Source organism: Taudactylus pleione, unplaced genomic scaffold (assembly GCF_031769625.1).
Source record: "Taudactylus pleione unplaced genomic scaffold, aTauple2 ptg000016l, whole genome shotgun sequence".
NCBI classification, from domain to species: Eukaryota; Metazoa; Chordata; class Amphibia; order Anura; family Myobatrachidae; genus Taudactylus; species Taudactylus pleione.
In genome coordinates this window covers 15,855,422-15,873,668 of record NW_028284418.1, presented here as the reverse complement: position 1 = coordinate 15,873,668, position 18,247 = coordinate 15,855,422, and the positions used below count along the sequence as shown (strand labels likewise).

General features: G+C 33.2%; 6 non-coding genes across 6 annotated transcripts; all 6 read left to right on the top strand.

Annotated features, from left to right (window-relative positions):
* Positions 1 to 1,695: 1,695 nt before the first annotated feature.
* Positions 1,696 to 1,777, top strand: TRNAL-AAG (transfer RNA leucine (anticodon AAG)). The gene has a single exon. It is a non-coding gene; the product is annotated as a tRNA-Leu (tRNA).
* A 2,757-nt stretch (positions 1,778 to 4,534) lies between these two features.
* TRNAL-AAG (transfer RNA leucine (anticodon AAG)) lies at positions 4,535 to 4,616 on the top strand. The gene has a single exon. It is a non-coding gene; the product is annotated as a tRNA-Leu (tRNA).
* A 4,189-nt stretch (positions 4,617 to 8,805) lies between these two features.
* Positions 8,806 to 8,887, top strand: TRNAL-AAG (transfer RNA leucine (anticodon AAG)). The gene has a single exon. It is a non-coding gene; the product is annotated as a tRNA-Leu (tRNA).
* A 2,765-nt stretch (positions 8,888 to 11,652) lies between these two features.
* Positions 11,653 to 11,734, top strand: TRNAL-AAG (transfer RNA leucine (anticodon AAG)). The gene has a single exon. It is a non-coding gene; the product is annotated as a tRNA-Leu (tRNA).
* Positions 11,735 to 14,498: 2,764 nt separating this feature from the next.
* On the top strand, positions 14,499 to 14,580 carry TRNAL-AAG (transfer RNA leucine (anticodon AAG)). Its single transcript has one exon. It is a non-coding gene; the product is annotated as a tRNA-Leu (tRNA).
* Positions 14,581 to 15,921: 1,341 nt separating this feature from the next.
* TRNAL-AAG (transfer RNA leucine (anticodon AAG)) lies at positions 15,922 to 16,003 on the top strand. The gene has a single exon. It is a non-coding gene; the product is annotated as a tRNA-Leu (tRNA).
* Positions 16,004 to 18,247: the final 2,244 nt, after the last annotated feature.

Genomic DNA, 18,247 nt, shown 5'->3' with positions numbered 1-18,247 from the left:
AGATATTCAAATTTTAATTTTGCATGAATTAATTATGTGCCCTATCAGAACTAATATTTTACCACTTCATGCATCTCAATTTCTTTTGTTATTTCAATGAAAATAAACAAAATGCAATTCAATAAAAAATATGAATTTCTCATCGATTTTATGTTTAATAATGAACTTTCATTTAACCTTTGCTGACATCTTTTCAATTACTACTTTAAAACAAAAAACCCTTTAATTGTGATGTTCTAGATCTGTGAGCTATCCTAATGATAAGCACATGTGGTAGCATGGCCGAGCGGTCTACGGCGCTGGATTAAGGCTCCAGTCTCTTCGGAGGCGTGGGTTCAAATCCCTCTGCTGCTATATTTATTATACAAAAAGTAGGCCAGTTATTGATGTCAAACTGATTCTTTTTTTCCATTAGAAAGGATATTACCCAGCTGAAATTTGTTGGTGGAAGATTCCTCTAGCTACTCAACAGTTCATCATTGTTACAAGAGACTTCCCAAATGTTTTAAAAATGTTATCTGCTAACAGTCAAGATGAGCCAAAATTAAGTTGGCATGAAGTAACTAGAAGTAATATCATCACTAATATTTAATTACTGAGTTGTCTTATCATACAATTAGAGATGGAAATGTTGGCATCGTGACTCATTGGTATAAATTGATGGATTTATATTCCGATTTCTCTAACTTTTCTATCACTCTGGATTTTAATCTCACAGCTGTCTATTTTAGGCATTTGAATAATACTTCAAAGTTGTTTGGATACTTCAGATGCGCTAAATGAAGGAAATTTGAAGTCAAATATAATCATTACTTGTTAAATGTACCTGGCTTCTTTTGCATTTTATCTCAGCTTTTCCTGACTTTGGGTAAAGTTTTGAATGACATTCCAGATATGAGAGCTAAAATATTTTAAAGTGTACAGCAGGTTGTAGGATGACAGAGCTATTCAAGCTGTTGGAATCAAATCCCACTGCTGCCATATTTATTCTCCAAGGAGAAGATCCAGTGATATATATCAAAGTGGTTTCCTAAAGTAGATAAGGTATAAAAGAAGCTAAATTTGGTTGGTGGAAGCACACCTTAACCTGTCACATGCAGTAGTTTAAAACAATTTATCATCAACTGATGATTGATCAGATATTAACCAACTGAAAAGGAGAAGATCCAGTGACTTATATCAAAGTGGTTTCCTAAAGTAGATAAGGTATAAAAGAAGCTACATTTGGTTGGTGGAAGCACACCTTAAGCTGTCACATGCAGTAGTTCAAAACAATTTATCATCAATTCATGATTGATCAGATATTAACCAACTGAAAAAGGATGGTGATAGTATCCTGCATTAGTCACCGAGTTCTAAACCGTTCATCATAGTTGCAACAGTCTTCTCAAACCTTTAAAATAATGATATCTGCTAACAGTAAAGATATTCAAATTTTAATTTTGCATGAATTAATTATGTGCCCTATCAGAACTAATATTTTACCACTTCATGCATCTCAATTTCTTTTGTTATTTCAATGAAAATAAACAAAATGCAATTCAATAAAAAATATGAATTTCTCATCGATTTTATGTTTAATAATGAACTTTCATTTAACCTTTGCTCACATCTTTTCAATTACTACTTTAAAACAAAAAACCCTTTAATTGTGATGTTCTAGATCTGTGAGCTATCCTAATGATAAGCACATGTGGTAGCATGGCAGAGCGGTCTAAGGCGCTGGATTAAGGCTCCAGTCTCTTTGGAGGCGTGGGTTCAAATCCCTCTGCTGCCATATTTATTATACAAAAAGTAGGCCAGTTATTGATGTCAAACTGACTCTTTTTTTCCATTAGAAAGGACAGCTGAAATTTGTTGGTGGAAGATTCCTCTAGCTACTCAACAGTTCATCATTGTTACAAGAGACTTCCCAAATGTTTTAAAAATGTTATCTGCTAACAGTCAAGATGAGCCAAAATTAAGTTGGCATGAAGTAATTAGAAGTAATATCATAACTAATATTTAATTACTGAGTGGTCTTATCATACAATTAGAGATGGAAATGTTGGCAACGTGACTCATTGGTATAAATTGATGGATTTATATTCCGATTTCTCTAACTTTCCTATCACTTTGGATTTTAATCTCACAGCTGTCTATTTTAGGCATTTGAATAATACTTCAAAGTTGTTTGGATACATCAGTTGCGCTAAATGAAGGAAATTTGAAGTCAAATATAATCATTACTTGTTAAATGTACCTGGCTTCTTTTGCATTTTATCTCAGCTTTTCCTGACTTTGGGTAAAGTTTTGAATGACATTCCAGATATGAGAGCTAACATATTTTAAAGTGTACAGCAGGTTGTAGGATGACAGAGCTATTCAAGCCACTGGAATCAAATCCCACTGCTGCCATATTTATTCTCCAAGGAGAAGATCCATTGATATATACCAAAGTGGTTTCCTAAAGTAGATAAGGTATAAAAGAAGCTAAATTTGGTTGGTGGAAGCACACCTTAAGCTGTCACATGCAGTAGTTTAAAACAATTTATCATCAACTGATGATTGATCAGATATTAACCAACTGAAAAGGAGAAGATCCAGTGACTTATATCAAAGTGGTTTCCTAAAGTATATAAGGTATGAAAGAAGCTACATTTGGTTGGTGGAAGCACACCTTAAGCTGTCACATGCAGTAGTTCAAAACAATTTATCATCAATTCATGATTGATCAGATATTAAACAACTGAAAAAGGATGGTGATAGTATCCTGCATTAGTCACCGAGTTCTAAACCGTTCATCATAGTTGCAACAGTCTTCTCAAACCTTTAAAATAATGATATCTGCTAACAGTAAAGATATTCAAATTTTAATTTTGCATGAATTAATTATGTGCCCTATCAGAACTAATATTTTACCACTTCATGCATCTCAATTTCTTTTGTTATTTCAATGAAAATAAACAAAATGCAATTCAATAAAAAATATGAATTTCTCATCGATTTTATGTTTAATAATGAACTTTCATTTAACCTTTGCTGACATCTTTTCAATTACTACTTTAAAACAAAAAACCCTTTAATTGTGATGTTCTAGATCTGTGAGCTATCCTAATGATAACACATGTGGTAGCATGGCCGAGCGGTCTACGGCGCTGGATTAAGGCTCCAGTCTCTTCGGAGGCGTGGGTTCAAATCCCTCTGCTGCTATATTTATTATACAAAAAGTAGGCCAGTTATTGATGTCAAACTGATTCTTTTTTTCCATTAGAAAGGATATTACCCAGCTGAAATTTGTTGGTGGAAGATTCCTCTAGCTACTCAACAGTTCATCATTGTTACAAGAGACTTCCCAAATGTTTTAAAAATGTTATCTGCTAACAGTCAAGATGAGCCAAAATTAAGTTGGCATGAAGTAATTAGAAGTAATATCATAACTAATATTTAATTACTGAGTGGTCTTATCATACAATTAGAGATGGAAATGTTGGCAACGTGACTCATTGGTATAAATTGATGGATTTATATTCCGATTTCTCTAACTTTCCTATCACTTTGGATTTTAATCTCACAGCTGTCTATTTTAGGCATTTGAATAATACTTCAAAGTTGTTTGGATACATCAGTTGCGCTAAATGAAGGAAATTTGAAGTCAAATATAATCATTACTTGTTAAATGTACCTGGCTTCTTTTGCATTTTATCTCAGCTTTTCCTGACTTTGGGTAAAGTTTTGAATGACATTCCAGATATGAGAGCTAAAATATTTTAAAGTGTACAGCAGGTTGTAGGATGACAGAGCTATTCAAGCCACTGGAATCAAATCCCACTGCTGCCATATTTATTCTCCAAGGAGAAGATCCATTGATATATACCAAAGTGGTTTCCTAAAGTAGATAAGGTATAAAAGAAGCTAAATTTGGTTGGTGGAAGCACACCTTAAGCTGTCACATGCAGTAGTTTAAAACAATTTATCATCATCTGATGATTGATCAGATATTAACCAACTGAAAAGGAGAAGATCCAGTGACTTATTTCAAAGTGGTTTCCTAAAGTATATAAGGTATGAAAGAAGCTACATTTGGTTGGTGGAAGCACACCTTAAGCTGTCACATGCAGTAGTTCAAAACAATTTATCATCAATTCATGATTGATCAGATATTAACCAACTGAAAAAGGATGGTGATAGTATCCTGCATTAGTCACCGAGTTCTAAACAGTTCATCATAGTTGCAACAGTCTTCTCAAACCTTTAAAATAATGATATCTGCTAACAGTAAAGATATTCAAATTTTACTTTTGCATGAACTAATTATGTGCCCTATCAGAACTAATATTTTACTACTTCATGCATCTCAATTTCTTTTTATTATTTCAATGAAAATAAACAAAATGCAATTCAATAAAAAATATGAATTTCTCATCGATTTTATGTTTAATAATGAACTTTCTTTTAACATTTGCTGACATCTTTTCAATTAATACTTTAAAACAAAAAACCCTTTAATTTTGATGTTCTAGATCTGTGAGCTATCCTAATGATAAGCACATGTGGTAGCATGGCCGAGGGGTGTAAGGCGCTGGATTAAGGCTCCAGTCTCTTCGGAGGCGTGGGTTCAAATCCCTCTGCTGCCATATTTATTATACAAAAAGTAGGCCAGTTATTGATGTCAAACTGATTCTTTTTTTCCATTAGAAAGGATATTACCCAGCTGAAATTTGTTGGTGTAAGATTCCTCTAGCTACTCAACAGTTCATCATTGTTACAAGAGACTTCCCAAATGTTTTAAAAATGTTATCTGCTAACAGTCAAGATGAGCCAAAATTAAGTTGGCATGAAGTAATTAGAAGTAATATCATAACTAATATTTAATTACTGAGTGGTCCTATCATACAATTAGAGATGGAAATGTTGGCAACTTGACTCATTGGTATAAATTGATGGATTTATATTCCGATTTCTCTAACTTTCCTATCACTTTGGATTTTAATCTCACAGCTGTCTATTTTAGGCATTTGAATAATACTTCAAAGTTGTTTGGATACATCAGTTGCGCTAAATGAAGGAAATTTGAAGTCAAATATAATCATTACTTGTTAAATGTACCTGGCTTCTTTTGCATTTTATCTCAGCTTTTCCTGACTTTGGGTAAAGTTTTGAATGACATTCCAGATATGAGAGCTAAAATATTTTAAAGTGTACAGCAGGTTGTAGGATGACAGAGCTATTCAAGCCACTGGAATCAAATCCCACTGCTGCCATATTTATTCTCCAAGGAGAAGCTCCATTGATATATACCAAAGTGGTTTCCTAAAGTAGATAAGGTATAAAAGAAGCTAAATTTGGTTGGTGGAAGCACACCTTAAGCTGTCACATGCAGTAGTTTAAAACAATTTATCATCAACTGATGATTGATCAGATATTAACCAACTGAAAAGGAGAAGATCCAGTGACTTATATCAAAGTGGTTTCCTAAAGTATATAAGGTATGAAAGAAGCTACATTTGGTTGGTGGAAGCACACCTTAAGCTGTCACATGCAGTAGTTCAAAACAATTTATCATCAATTCATGATTGATCAGATATTAACCAACTGAAAAAGGATGGTGATAGTATCCTGCATTAGTCACCGAGTTCTAAACAGTTCATCATAGTTGCAACAGTCTTCTCAAACCTTTAAAATAATGATATCTGCTAACAGTAAAGATATTCAAATTTTACTTTTGCATGAACTAATTATGTGCCCTATCAGAACTAATATTTTACTACTTCATGCATCTCAATTTCTTTTTATTATTTCAATGAAAATAAACAAAATGCAGTTCTATAAAAAATACTAATTTCTCATCGATTTTATGTTTAATAATGAACTTTCTTTTAACCTTTGCTGACATCTTTTCAATTAATACTTTAAAACAAAAAACCCTTTAATTTTGATGTTCTAGATCTGTGAGTTATCCTAATGATAAGCACATGTGGTAGCATGGCCGAGGGGTGTAAGGCGCTGGATTAAGGCTCCAGTCTCTTCGGAGGTGTGGGTTCAAATCCCTCTGCTGCCATATTTATTATACAAAGATTAGGCCAGTTATTGATGTCAAACTGATTCTTTTTTTCCATTAGAAAGGATATTACCCAGCTGAAATTTGTTGGTGGAAGATTCCTCTAGCTACTCAACAGTTCATCATTGTTACAAGAGATTTCCCAAATGTTTTAAAAATGTTATCTGCTAACAGTCAAGATGAGCCAAAATTAAGTTGGCATGAAGTAACTAGAAGTAATATCATCACTAATATTTAATTACTGAGTTGTCTTATCATACAATTAGAGATGGAAATGTTGGCAACGTGACTCATTGGTATAAATTGATGGATTTATATTTCGATTTCTCTAACTTTTCTATCACTCTGGATTTTAATCTCACAGCTGTCTATTTTAGGCATTTGAATAATACTTCAAAGTTGTTTGGATACTTCAGTTGCGCTAAATGAAGGAAATTTGAAGTCAAATATAATCATTACTTGTTAAATGTACCTGGCTTCTTTTGCATTTTATCTCAGCTTTTCCTGACTTTGGGTAAAGTTTTGAATGACATTCCAGATATGAGAGCTAAAATATTTTAAAGTGTACAGCAGGTTGTAGGATGACAGAGCTATTCATGCTGTTGGAATCAAATCCCAATGCTGCCATATTTATTCTCCAAGGAGAAGATCCAGTGATATATATCAAAGTGGTTTCCTAAAGTAGATAAGGTATAAAAGAAGCTAAATTTGGTTGGTGGAAGCACACCTTAACCTGTCACATGCAGTAGTTTAAAACAATTTATCATCAACTGATGATTGATCAGATATTAACCAACTGAAAAGGAGAAGATCCAGTGACTTATATCAAAGTGGTTTCCTAAAGTAGATAAGGTATAAAAGAAGCTACATTTGGTTGGTGGAAGCACACCTTAAGCTGTCACATGCAGTAGTTCAAAACAATTTATCATCAATTCATGATTGATCAGATATTAACCAACTGAAAAAGGATGGTGATAGTATCCTGCATTAGTCACCGAGTTCTAAACCGTTCATCATAGTTGCAACAGTCTTCTCAAACCTTTAAAATAATGATATCTGCTAACAGTAAAGATATTCAAATTTTAATTTTGCATGAATTAATTATGTGCCCTATCAGAACTAATATTTTACCACTTCATGCATCTCAATTTCTTTTGTTATTTCAATGAAAATAAACAAAATGCAATTCAATAAAAAATATGAATTTCTCATCGATTTTATGTTTAATAATGAACTTTCATTTAACCTTTGCTGACATCTTTTCAATTACTACTTTAAAACAAAAAACCCTTTAATTGTGATGTTCTAGATCTGTGAGCTATCCTAATGATAAGCACATGTGGTAGCATGGCCGAGCGGTCTAAGGCGCTGGGTTAAGGCTCCAGTCTCTTCGGAGGCGTGGGTTCAAATCCCTCTGCTGCCATATTTATTATACAAAAAGTAGGCCAGTTATTGATGTCAAACTGATTCTTTTTTTCCATTAGAAAGGATATTACCCAGCTGAAATTTGTTGGTGGAAGATTCCTCTAGCTACTCAACAGTTCATCATTGTTACAAGAGACTTCCCAAATGTTTTAAAAATGTTATCTGCTAACAGTCAAGATGAGCCAAAATTAAGTTGGCATGAAGTAATTAGAAGTAATATCATAACTAATATTTAATTACTGAGTGGTCTTATCATACAATTAGAGATGGAAATGTTGGCAACGTGACTCATTGGTATAAATTGATGGATTTATATTCTGATTTCTCTAACTTTCCTATCACTTTGGATTTTAATCTCACAGCTGTCTATTTTAGGCATTTGAATAATACTTCAAAGTTGTTTGGATACATCAGTTGCGCTAAATGAAGGAAATTTGAAGTCAAATATAATCATTACTTGTTAAATGTACCTGGCTTCTTTTGCATTTTATCTCAGCTTTTCCTGACTTTGGGTAAAGTTTTGAATGACATTCCAGATATGAGAGCTAAAATATTTTAAAGTGTACAGCAGGCTGTAGGATGACAGAGCTATTCAAGCCACTGGAATCAAATCCCACTGCTGCCATATTTATTCTCCAAGGAGAAGATCCATTGATATATACCAAAGTGGTTTCCTAAAGTAGATAAGGTATAAAAGAAGCTAAATTTGGTTGGTGGAAGCACACCTTAAGCTGTCACATGCAGTAGTTTAAAACAATTTATCATCAACTGATGATTGATCAGATATTAACCAACTGAAAAGGAGAAGATCCAGTGACTTATATCAAAGTGGTTTCCTAAAGTATATAAGGTATGAAAGAAGCTACATTTGGTTGGTGGAAGCACACCTTAAGCTGTCACATGCAGTAGTTCAAAACAATTTATCATCAATTCATGATTGATCAGATATTAACCAACTGAAAAAGGATGGTGATAGTATCCTGCATTAGTCACCGAGTTCTAAACAGTTCATCATAGTTGCAACAGTCTTCTCAAACCTTTAAAATAATGATATCTGCTAACAGTAAAGATATTCAAATTTTACTTTTGCATGAACTAATTATGTGCCCTATCAGAACTAATATTTTACTACTTCATGCATCTCAATTTCTTTTTATTATTTCAATGAAAATAAACAAAATGCAATTCTATAAAAAATATGAATTTCTCATCGATTTTATGTTTAATAATGAACTTTCTTTTAACCTTTGTTGACATCTTTTCAATTAATACTTTAAAACAAAAAACCCTTTAATTTTGATGTTCTAGATCTGTGAGCTATCCTAATGATAAGCACATGTGGTAGCATGGCCGAGGGGTGTAAGGCACTGGATTAAGGCTCCAGTCTCTTCGGAGGCGTGGGTTCAAATCCCTCTGCTGCCATATTTATTATACAAAGAGTAGGCCAGTTATTGATGTCAAACTGATTCTTTTTTTCCATTAGAAAGGATATTACCCAGCTGAAATTTGTTGGTGGAAGATTCCTCTAGCTACTCAACAGTTCATCATTGTTACAAGAGATTTCCCAAATGTTTTAAAAATGTTATCTGCTAACAGTCAAGATGAGCCAAAATTAAGTTGGCATGAAGTAACTAGAAGTAATATCATCACTAATATTTAATTACTGAGTTGTCTTATCATACAATTAGAGATGGAAATGTTGGCAACGTGACTCATTGGTATAAATTGATGGATTTATATTTCGATTTCTCTAACTTTTCTATCACTCTGGATTTTAATCTCACAGCTGTCTATTTTAGGCATTTGAATAATACTTCAAAGTTGTTTGGATACTTCAGTTGCGCAAAATGAAGGAAATTTGAAGTCAAATATAATCATTACTTGTTAAATGTACCTGGCTTCTTTTGCATTTTATCTCAGCTTTTCCTGACTTTGGGTAAAGTTTTGAATGACATTCCAGATATGAGAGCTAAAATATTTTAAAGTGTACAGCAGGTTGTAGGATGACAGAGCTATTCATGCTGTTGGAATCAAATCCCAATGCTGCCATATTTATTCTCCAAGGAGAAGATCCAGTGATATATATCAAAGTGGTTTCCTAAAGTAGATAAGGTATAAAAGAAGCTAAATTTGGTTGGTGGAAGCACACCTTAACCTGTCACATGCAGTAGTTTAAAACAATTTATCATCAACTGATGATTGATCAGATATTAACCAACTGAAAAGGAGAAGATCCAGTGACTTATATCAAAGTGGTTTCCTAAAGTAGATAAGGTATAAAAGAAGCTACATTTGGTTGGTGGAAGCACACCTTAAGCTGTCACATGCAGTAGTTCAAAACAATTTATCATCAATTCATGATTGATCAGATATTAACCAACTGAAAAAGGATGGTGATAGTATCCTGCATTAGTCACCGAGTTCTAAACCGTTCATCATAGTTGCAACAGTCTTCTCAAACCTTAAAAATAATGATATCTGCTAACAGTAAAGATATTCAAATTTTAATTTTGCATGAATTAATTATGTGCCCTATCAGAACTAATATTTTACCACTTCATGCATCTCAATTTCTTTTGTTATTTCAATGAAAATAAACAAAATGCAATTCAATAAAAAATATGAATTTCTCATCGATTTTATGTTTAATAATGAACTTTCATTTAACCTTTGCTGACATCTTTTCAATTACTACTTTAAAACAAAAAACCCTTTAATTGTGATGTTCTAGATCTGTGAGCTATCCTAATGATAAGCACATGTGGTAGCATGGCCGAGCGGTCTAAGGCGCTGGGTTAAGGCTCCAGTCTCTTCGGAGGCGTGGGTTCAAATCCCTCTGCTGCCATATTTATTATACAAAAAGTAGGCCAGTTATTGATGTCAAACTGATTCTTTTTTTCCATTAGAAAGGATATTACCCAGCTGAAATTTGTTGGTGGAAGATTCCTCTAGCTACTCAACAGTTCATCATTGTTACAAGAGACTTCCCAAATGTTTTAAAAATGTTATCTGCTAACAGTCAAGATGAGCCAAAATTAAGTTGGCATGAAGTAATTAGAAGTAATATCATAACTAATATTTAATTACTGAGTGGTCTTATCATACAATTAGAGATGGAAATGTTGGCAACGTGACTCATTGGTATAAATTGATGGATTTATATTCCGATTTCTCTAACTTTCCTATCACTTTGGATTTTAATCTCACAGCTGTCTATTTTAGGCATTTGAATAATACTTCAAAGTTGTTTGGATACATCAGTTGCGCTAAATGAAGGAAATTTGAAGTCAAATATAATCATTACTTGTTAAATGTACCTGGCTTCTTTTGCATTTTATCTCAGCTTTTCCTGACTTTGGGTAAAGTTTTGAATGACATTCCAGATATGAGAGCTAAAATATTTTAAAGTGTACAGCAGGTTGTAGGATGACAGAGCTATTCAAGCCACTGGAATCAAATCCCACTGCTGCCATATTTATTCTCCAAGGAGAAGATCCATTGATATATACCAAAGTGGTTTCCTAAAGTAGATAAGGTATAAAAGAAGCTAAATTTGGTTGGTGTAAGCACACCTTAAGCTGTCACATGCAGTAGTTTAAAACAATTTATCATCAACTGATGATTGATCAGATATTAACCAACTGAAAAGGAGAAGATCCAGTGACTTATATCAAAGTGGTTTCCTAAAGTATATAAGGTATGAAAGAAGCTACATTTGGTTGGTGGAAGCACACCTTAAGCTGTCACATGCAGTAGTTCAAAACAATTTATCATCAATTCATGATTGATCAGATATTAACCAACTGAAAAAGGATGGTGATAGTATCCTGCATTAGTCACCGAGTTCTAAACAGTTCATCATAGTTGCAACAGTCTTCTCAAACCTTTAAAATAATGATATCTGCTAACAGTAAAGATATTCAAATTTTACTTTTGCATGAACTAATTATGTGCCCTATCAGAACTAATATTTTACTACTTCATGCATCTCAATTTCTTTTTATTATTTCAATGAAAATAAACAAAATGCAATTCAATAAAAAATATGAAATTCTCATCGATTTTATGTTTAATAATGAACTTTCTTTTAACCTTTGCTGACATCTTTTCAATTAATACTTTAAAACAAAAAACCCTTTAATTTTGATGTTCTAGATCTGTGAGCTATCCTAATGATAAGCACATGTGGTAGCATGGCCGAGGGGTGTAAGGCGCTGGATTAAGGCTCCAGTCTCTTCGGAGGCGTGGGTTCAAATCCCTCTGCTGCCATATTTATTATACAAAGAGTAGGCCAGTTATTGATGTCAAACTGATTCTTTTTTTCCATTAGAAAGGATATTACCCAGCTGAAATTTGTTGGTGGAAGATTCCTCTAGCTACTCAACAGTTCATCATTGTTACAAGAGACTTCCCAAATGTTTTAAAAATGTTATCTGCTAACAGTCAAGATGAGCCAAAATTAAGTTGGCATGAAGTAATTAGAAGTAATATCATAACTAATATTTAATTACTGAGTGGTCTTATCATACAATTAGAGATGGAAATGTTGGCAACGTGACTCATTGGTATAAATTGATGGATTTATATTCCGATTTCTCTAACTTTCCTATCACTTTGGATTTTAATCTCACAGCTGTCTATTTTAGGCATTTGAATAATACTTCAAAGTTGTTTGGATACATCAGTTGCGCTAAATGAAGGAAATTTGAAGTCAAATATAATCATTACTTGTTAAATGTACCTGGCTTCTTTTGCATTTTATCTCAGCTTTTCCTGACTTTGGGTAAAGTTTTGAATGACATTCCAGATATGAGAGCTAAAATATTTTAAAGTGTACAGCAGGTTGTAGGATGACAGAGCTATTCATGCTGTTGGAATCAAATCCCAATGCTGCCATATTTATTCTCCAAGGAGAAGATCCAGTGATATATATCAAAGTGGTTTCCTAAAGTAGATAAGGTATAAAAGAAGCTAAATTTGGTTGGTGGAAGCACACCTTAACCTGTCACATGCAGTAGTTTAAAACAATTTATCATCAACTGATGATTGATCAGATATTAACCAACTGAAAAGGAGAAGATCCAGTGACTTATATCAAAGTGGTTTCCTAAAGTAGATAAGGTATAAAAGAAGCTACATTTGGTTGGTGGAAGCACACCTTAAGCTGTCACATGCAGTAGTTCAAAACAATTTATCATCAATTCATGATTGATCAGATATTAACCAACTGAAAAAGGATGGTGATAGTATCCTGCATTAGTCACCGAGTTCTAAACCGTTCATCATAGTTGCAACAGTCTTCTCAAACCTTTAAAATAATGATATCTGCTAACAGTAAAGATATTCAAATTTTAATTTTGCATGAATTAATTATGTGCCCTATCAGAACTAATATTTTACCACTTCATGCATCTCAATTTCTTTTGTTATTTCAATGAAAATAAACAAAATGCAATTCAATAAAAAATATGAATTTCTCATCGATTTTATGTTTAATAATGAACTTTCATTTAACCTTTGCTGACATCTTTTCAATTACTACTTTAAAACAAAAAACCCTTTAATTGTGATGTTCTAGATCTGTGAGCTATCCTAATGATAAGCACATGTGGTAGCATGGCCGAGCGGTCTAAGGCGCTGGGTTAAGGCTCCAGTCTCTTCGGAGGCGTGGGTTCAAATCCCTCTGCTGCCATATTTATTATACAAAAAGTAGGCCAGTTATTGATGTCAAACTGATTCTTTTTTTCCATTAGAAAGGATATTACCCAGCTGAAATTTGTTGGTGGAAGATTCCTCTAGCTACTCAACAGTTCATCATTGTTACAAGAGACTTCCCAAATGTTTTAAAAATGTTATCTGCTAACTGTCAAGATGAGCCAAAATTAAGTTGGCATGAAGTAATTAGAAGTAATATCATAACTAATATTTAATTACTGAGTGGTCTTATCATACAATTAGAGATGGAAATGTTGGCAACGTGACTCATTGGTATAAATTGATGGATTTATATTCCGATTTCTCTAAATTTCCTATCACTTTGGATTTTAATCTCACAGCTGTCTATTTTAGGCATTTGAATAATACTTCAAAGTTGTTTGGATACATCAGTTGCGCTAAATGAAGGAAATTTGAAGTCAAATATAATCATTACTTGTTAAATGTACCTGGCTTCTTTTGCATTTTATCTCAGCTTTTCCTGACTTTGGGTAAAGTTTTGAATGACATTCCAGATATGAGAGCTAAAATATTTTAAAGTGTACAGCAGGTTGTAGGATGACAGAGCTATTCAAGCCACTGGAATCAAATCCCACTGCTGCCATATTTATTCTCCAAGGAGAAGATCCATTGATATATACCAAAGTGGTTTCCTAAAGTAGATAAGGTATAAAAGAAGCTAAATTTGGTTGGTGGAAGCACACCTTAAGCTGTCACATGCAGTAGTTTAAAACAATTTATCATCAACTGATGATTGATCAGATATTAACCAACTGAAAAGGAGAAGATCCAGTGACTTATATCAAAGTGGTTTCCTAAAGTATATAAGGTATGAAAGAAGCTACATTTGGTTGGTGGAAGCACACCTTAAGCTGTCACATGCAGTAGTTCAAAACAATTTATCATCAATTCATGATTGATCAGATATTAACCAACTGAAAAAGGATGGTGATAGTATCCTGCATTAGTCACCGAGTTCTAAACAGTTCATCATAGTTGCAACAGTCTTCTCAAACCTTTAAAATAATGATATCTGCTAACAGAAAAGATATTCAAATTTTAATTTTGCATGAAGTAATTATGTGCCCTATCAGAACTAATATTTTACTACTTCATGCATCTCAATTTCTTTTGTTATTTCAATGAAAATAAACAAAATGCAATTCAAAAAAAAATATGAATATCTCATCGATTTTATGTTTAATAATGAACTTTCTTTAAACCTTTGCTGACATCTTTTCAATTAATACTTTAAAACAAAAAACCCTTTAATTTTGATGTTCTAGATCTGTGAGCTATCCTAATGATATGCACATGTGGTAGCATGGCCGAGTGGTGTTAGGCGCTGGATTAAGGCTCCAGTCTCTTCGGAGGCATGGGTTCAAATCCCACTGCTGCCATATTTATTATGCAAAGAGTAGGCCAGTTATTGATGTCAAAGTGATTCTTTTTTTCCATTAGATAGGATATTACCCAGCTGAAATTTGTTGGTGAAAGATTCCTCTAGCTACTCAACAGTTCATCATTGTTACAAGAGACTTCCCAAATCTTTTAAAAATGTTATCTGCTAACAGTCAAGATGAGCCAAAATTAAGTTGGCATGAAGTAATTAGAAGTAATATCATAACTAATATTTAATTACTGAGTTGTCTTATCATACAATTAGAGATGGAAATGTTGGTAACATGACTCATTGGTATAAATTGATGGATTTATATTCCGATTTCTCTAACTTTCCTATCACTTTGGATTTTAATCTCACAGCTGTCTGTTTTAGGCATTTGAATAATACTTCAAAGTTGTTTGGATACATCAGTTGCGCTAAATAAAGGAAATTTGAAGTCAAATATAATCATTACTTGTTAAATGTACCTGGCTTCTTTTGCATTTTATCTCAGCTTTTCCTGACTTTGGGTAAAGTTTTGAATGACATTCCAGATATGAGAGCTAAAATATTTAAAAGTGTACAGCAGGTTGTAGGATGACAGAGCTATTCAAGCCACTGGAATCAAATCCCACTGCTGCCATATTTATTCTCCAAGGAGAAGATCCAGTGATATATACCAAAGTGGTTTCCTAAACTATATAAGGTATAAAAGAAGCTAAATTTGGTTGGTGGAAGCACACCTTAAGCTGTCACATGCAGTAGTTTAAAACAATTTATCATCAACTGATGATTGATCAGATATTAACCAACTGAAAAGGAGAAGATCCAGTGACTTATATCAAAGTGGTTTCCTAAAGTATATAAGGTATGAAAGAAGCTACATTTGGTTGGTGGAAGCACACCTTAACCTGTCACATGCAGTAGTTCAAAACAATTTATCATCAATTCATGATTGATCAGATATTAACCAACTGAAAAAGGATGGTGATAGTATCCTGCATTAGTCACCGAGTTCTAAACCGTTCATCATAGTTGCAACAGTCTTCTCAAACCTTTAAAATAATGATATCTGCTAACAGTAAAGATATTCAAATTTTAATTTTGCATGAATTAATTATGTGCCCTATCAGAACTAATATTTTACTAATTCATGCATCTCAATTTCTTTTGTTATTTCAATGAAAATAAACAAAATGCAATTCAATAAAAAATATGAATTTCTCATCGATTTTATGTTTAATAATGAACTTTCATTTAACCTTTGCTGACATGTTTTCAATTACTACTTTAAAACAAAAAACCCTTTAATTGTGATGTTCTAGATCTGTGAGCTATCCGAATGATAAGCACATGTGGTAGCATGGCCGAGTGGTCTAAGGCGCTGGATTAAGGCTCCAGTCTCTTAGGAGGTGTGGGTTCAAATCCCTCTGCTGCCATATTTATTATACAAAAAGTAGGCCAGTTATTGATGTCAAACTGATTCTTTTTTTCCATTAGAAAGGATATTACCCAGCTGAAATTTGTTGGTGGAAGATTCCTCTAGCTACTCAACAGTTCATCATTGTTACAAGAGACTTCCCAAATGTTTTAAAAATGTTATCTGCTAACAGTCAAGATGAGCCAAAATTAAGTTGGCATGAAGTAATTAGAAGTAATATCATAACTAATATTTAATTACTGAGTGGTCTTATCATACAATTAGAGATGGAAATGTTGGCAACGTGACTCATTGGTATAAATTGATGGATTTATATTCCGATTTCTCTAACTTTCCTATCACTTTGGATTTTAATCTCACAGCTGTCTATTTTAGGCATTTGAATAATACTTCAAAGTTGTTTGGATACATCAGTTGCGCTAAATGAAGGAAATTTGAAGTCAAATATAATCATTACTTGTTAAATGTACCTGGCTTCTTTTGCATTTTATCTCAGCTTTTCCTGACTTTGGGTAAAGTTTTGAATGACATTCCAGATATGAGAGCTAAAATATTTTAAAGTGTACAGCAGGTTGTAGGATGACAGAGCTATTCATGCTGTTGGAATCAAATCCCAATGCTGCCATATTTATTCTCCAAGGAAAAGATCCAGTGATATATATCAAAGTGGTTTCCTAAAGTAGATAAGGTATAAAAGAAGCTAAATTTGGTTGGTGGAAGCACACCTTAACCTGTCACATGCAGTAGTTTAAAACAATTTATCATCAACTGATGATTGATCAGATATTAACCAACTGAAAAGGAGAAGATCCAGTGACTTATATCAAAGTGGTTTCCTAAAGTAGATAAGGTATAAAAGAAGCTACATTTGGTTGGTGGAAGCACACCTTAAGCTGTCACATGCAGTAGTTCAAAACAATTTATCATCAATTCATGATTGATCAGATATTAACCAACTGAAAAAGGATGGTGATAGTATCCTGCATTAGTCACCGAGTTCTAAACCGTTCATCATAGTTGCAACAGTCTTCTCAAACCTTTAAAATAATGATATCTGCTAACAGTAAAGATATTCAAATTTTAATTTTGCATGAATTAATTATGTGCCCTATCAGAACTAATATTTTACCACTTCATGCATCTCAATTTCTTTTGTTATTTCAATGAAAATAAACAAAATGCAATTCAATAAAAAATATGAATTTCTCATCGATTTTATGTTTAATAATGAACTTTCATTTAACCTTTGCTGACATCTTTTCAATTACTACTTTAAAACAAAAAACCCTTTAATTGTGATGTTCTAGATCTGTGAGCTATCCTAATGATAAGCACATGTGGTAGCATGGCCGAGCGGTCTAAGGCGCTGGGTTAAGGCTCCAGTCTCTTCGGAGGCGTGGGTTCAAATCCCTCTGCTGCCATATTTATTATACAAAAAGTAGGCCAGTTATTGATGTCAAACTGATTCTTTTTTTCCATTAGAAAGGATATTACCCAGCTGAAATTTGTTGGTGGAAGATTCCTCTAGCTACTCAACAGTTCATCATTGTTACAAGAGACTTCCCAAATGTTTTAAAAATGTTATCTGCTAACAGTCAAGATGAGCCGAAATTAAGTTGGCATGAAGTAATTAGAAGTAATATCATAACTAATATTTAATTACTGAGTGGTCTTATCATACAATTAGAGATGGAAATGTTGGCAACGTGACTCATTGGTATAAATTGATGGATTTATATTCCGATTTCTCTAACTTTCCTATCACTTTGGATTTTAATCTCACAGCTGTCTATTTTAGGCATTTGAATAATACTTCAAAGTTGTTTGGATACATCAGTTGCGCTAAATGAAGGAAATTTGAAGTCAAATATAATCATTACTTGTTAAATGTACCTGGCTTCTTTTGCATTTTATCTCAGCTTTTCCTGACTTTGGGTAAAGTTTTGAATGACATTCCAGATATGAGAGCTAAAATATTTTAAAGTGTACAGCAGGTTGTAGGATGACAGAGCTATTCAAGCCACTGGAATCAAATCCCACTGCTGCCATATTTATTCTCCAAGGAGAAGATCCATTGATATATACCAAAGTGGTTTCCTAAAGTAGATAAGGTATAAAAGAAGCTAAATTTGGTTGGTGGAAGCACACCTTAAGCTGTCACATGCAGTAGTTTAAAACAATTTATCATCAACTGATGATTGATCAGATATTAACCAACTGAAAAGGAGAAGATCCAGTGACT